Source organism: Chlamydomonas reinhardtii, chromosome 8, assembly GCF_000002595.2.
Source record: "Chlamydomonas reinhardtii strain CC-503 cw92 mt+ chromosome 8, whole genome shotgun sequence".
NCBI lineage: Eukaryota > Viridiplantae > Chlorophyta > Chlorophyceae > Chlamydomonadales > Chlamydomonadaceae > Chlamydomonas > Chlamydomonas reinhardtii.
In genome coordinates, this window is record NC_057011.1 from 3019750 (window position 1) to 3023933 (window position 4184).

The window sequence follows — 4184 nt, forward strand, 5'->3', positions numbered from 1 at the left end:
GGGGAGGGGCGGGGCGGGCGGAACGGGGCAGGGCGGGGCAGGGCAGGGCAGGGCAGGGCGTGGCAGGGCGGAGTCAAGTGGTGTATGCCGAACGACCACGGGCCGGGCCGGCTGTCGCTCCATTGGCCATACCTCATCCTCATCCGCATTCTAACATAATGTACTACGGATGTAAGATTCTAACTTAGTGTACTAGGGAGGATGTAAGAAGGAGAAAACGGCCTCAACCCGGTGATGTAAAGCACTCCGCACTCGGGGACGGCTTTGAGTGTTGGCGTTGATTGATTTTTATAGGCAGTAGTCAATATGCACAGTGTGGCCAAGTTAATTTACACAAATCAACGAGTTGACGAAGATGGGTTTGCGTCCCCCGGCCGGGGGACGCGCGACCACTTTCTCTAAGACCACCGAAAAGCCTGCACTTCTGCGACAAGTACTCTAAGTGCATAACAGACTATTGAATTCAACCGCTAAAGCCATGCGCCAAGTGACAGCAGTGACCGGAGGGGATCATTGCTGCCTCGGTCGACACAGCCAGCTGCTCAGCTGCATTCCTATGCTCAGGAAGCAAACATTGAATGCAACTACATTACTAAAGTAAGTTTACAGCTCAGGAAGCGCGGCGGTCTCAGCTCGGCCGTCAGGGTTACTGGGGGGTTCAGGGGCTCGGCAAGGTGCGAGGCCGCCCCAAGGATCCCACAGTCCTCGCCCCAGACTTCTCGCCCCTATGTTCCCACTTAACAAACACTACATTTGGGAGCTATTACATGGCTTTCTGGGCTGGCGAGGGTACAGGGGCCAGGTGGTTGCGGGTGGGGGTAAAGGGGGGGGGTTAGGGGGGGTCGGTGAGGTTAGGGGCCGAAACACTGACGTAGGGTCTCCCTCATTCCGCCCCTCGCCAGTCGCTATTTTGCTTTGTAAACACAAAAATAAGGCTACTTCTAATGTCAGTAGAACAAGAGCTGGTGGCTGAGGCTGCTTTGTTGGCTTGGGACGCGAGTTCTCGCGCTGCTGACCGCTCGTTGACCAACTCGGCGACGCTGCTGCTGAGACGTCAGCTGAAGCCAGCTATCACATGAGACTTACAACTGTGCCTCATAAATGATCAGCTGTGCTTTTAATGTTTTAATGGGGAAGTCTTGGTCAAAAACGCCATACATTCAACATCACGTTCAGCACGACCGTTGTCGCGCCTCACGGAAGTCCACAGGTTAGTCCACAGGTTAAAATGAAGACGGGAGGCTTTAAACCTGCAGCCTGGATTGCCCGCCCGGCCATATGTTACAACCCCGTGTGTGTATGTGTACTTGCAGGATCCTCCGCCATGCTCTTGAGGACGATTCTAGGAGCCGTTCGAGGGTGAGTCCATGGGAAATATGTTTGAGGAGATGCCGTAGATGCAGGTAGACGCAGGTCCCCAGCGGCTGCAACCCTGGCGCAAGATGGTTCGCAACCCCTTCACTCACGTTGTGTTCGCTAGTCGGAGCCCCAGCCTTCAAGAGATGACTGTTTGCTGCCTCCCTTACTAGCGCTGTATGGTATGTATGTCTATATCACTTCCTGGTACCTCTAGTCCGTGTCACATACCCGCCTGCTGCCACACGCCCCTTCCCCCAGGTCGGCTGGCTGGACTGCCGCCACACCTCCAACATTGTGTTTAGCAACGGTGAGTGTCCGCATCACCAGTGGGCATACACACCGAAACACATACAGGCCCGCTTCATGAGATAGGTCCGGTGCACTACCAAGCACTCTGTTCTTGGCCGGCAGCCTTGCATTGGCATTGGCACCTTGCGGCAGGAGTGCAGGGTGTGTTCACATGTGTGCACGCGTGCATGCAGGTGCAGCCAGTGGAGGCAGAACTACAGGAGCTAGCATGACACGAGCTGTCCGGCACTAGAGTTGGAGACGGGCGCGGTGGCACCAGTGGCGGCTGCTGTGGAGGCGGGTGATGTGCCGACTGCAGTGGAGGCGGGTGTCAAGGTGGTGGGAGACGTCATGCCCAGCAGACACGCCAGTGGTTGTTGTTGCACGTTTGACACATTCATACCATTTAGACATCATATGACAGGCTTGGGTTAATGGCACAGACGTAATATAGTGTTGTAGACAGTGGCAGACCAGGAGAGCAAGACTGTGGTGGGCTTTGAATGCACGGAGACTCAGCTGGAGAGTGCCAAGGAGTAGGGAAGCAGAGGGCCCAACTGAGTATGGTGTTGTTGGTGAGTTGGACTGGGAACACAAGGCAGGTGACCTCCTCGCTGCCCTGCCGCCGTTGGTCTCTTGGGCACGAGGTGAAGTACATTGATGCAGTCAGTGGAATGCAGTAGTATTGGTGCGTGGGGGCAGTTGACATGGGTTGGTGAGGGCACTTGGTACAAAATGCAGCAGGCTGATGTGTGTGGTCACTGCTAGGGCGGGGCTTGTATATCAAGGCGGCATCATGTAAAGGAGACACTTTACAGGCCACAATGAACAACCCTAAACCCAGGCTGGCAGGCGGGCTGGGCGGGGGCTGGGCGGCATGCAGCTGGGCGGGGGCTGGGCGGGCCTGGGCGGGGGCTGGGCGGGCCTGGGAGGGGGCTGGGTGGAGGCTGGGCGGCAGGCGGCAGCTGGGCGGGCCTGGGCCGCAGCACGGTAACCAAGCGGTCACTGCAAGGTAACCAGTTGGTCCGACACTGGTTACCACGCGGTCTGTTAACCGCTGGTAACCAGTGAGGCGGTCTATTAACCGTCGGTTAGCGGCCTCAAGCCCAAATAAACCGATGGTAACCTGAGTGCCAAACCGGCCATTTCTCCCGGGATAACCGCTGGGTAACCAGCGATTAACCGATGGTTTAATAATAATAATAATAATAATAATAATAATAATAATAATAATAATAATAATAATAATAATAATAATAATAATAATAATAATAATAATAATAATAATAATAATAATAATAATAATAATAATAATAATAATAATAATAATAATAATAATAATAATAATAATAATAATAATTACAACGCCGGCCCATAGGGCCTGGCATGGATTAACGGGGCAAGGTGACTAGGGCGAGAGGGCCCGCCCCCCTCACGCTGACGCCTCACCACGAAAGAGTCACAACCTCCGAAACTACAACCTCCAAGTCCTAGGCCGCTCTTCAAAGTCCACTACATCCAAGCCTGCACACCTAGCATATCGAGCTAGGGAAACGCCGCGTTATAGTAGTGGAGCACTGCCAGTTCGTGCAAACCGAGGAGCCATGGCGCTCCTCCTCGAGCCTTGGATCTTGAGCCTTGTCTTGAACCTTGGACCTCGCCACTAAATCGGACTTCTGCACCACGACCTTTCTAGGTTGCAGCGGGCATAAGCCCGCAATTGCCACTAAGGGCAATTACCTATCGTTCGTGGGATCACCAATCGGTTTCGCACCAATCTTTCGCCTTTTGCATAATTGGGCTTTTATCCGGATTTGTACCCAGGTCCCTTCTGCCGTAAGGACGAGTTAAATCGCTAACTGAGTTAGCGATCCGGTGATAACCGATGGTTAAATAGGGGCTGGAACGGTAGGGGATGGAAGTATGAAGGGGTGGGACCGAGTCTCGCCAGGCCACCCTTGGATTGAGCGCAGAGCAGATGGAAGTATGAAGCTGAACAGACCACGAAGTATCATAATGGAAGAGGAGGTGGAGTGATGGCACCTAGTAACATGTTCGGTATGGCGGGAGGAGCGTCCTATGGGAGCAAGCCTACTAGAGCTAGAGTAGGCCGACGGCGCTGCAGGCGGCATGCCCCTGGGGTCCAGAGCAGGGTGTTCGTTCTCCACGTCACTGGCTCGTGAACTGCGCTCGTCTGCCCTCTTGTAACCAATGCAATCTTTGTTGTGGGTCCCCCTTTCCTCAGTGGTATTATTAGCACGTTGTGTTAAGTATTGAGAGCATGAATGGCTAAGTTGGGGTTGAAACTTCTTGTCCAACTTGGGCGAGGTGTGGGAAATTTTCTTGTGTTGGAGCCCTTGTTTCTCAAGTTCACTGCTGCGTTCTTGGTGTATTTGATCCGGAGACGTCTGTGAGGCTGCGCCCGGGCAGGTTCCCAGGTCGAGTCCATTGTTTGCCCCGGAATGCCGCTCCCTGCCCTGCTTGGCGAGAATGTCGCAGTTGCCGAGTAATATCAGCACCAGCATCAGCCAGCCCCT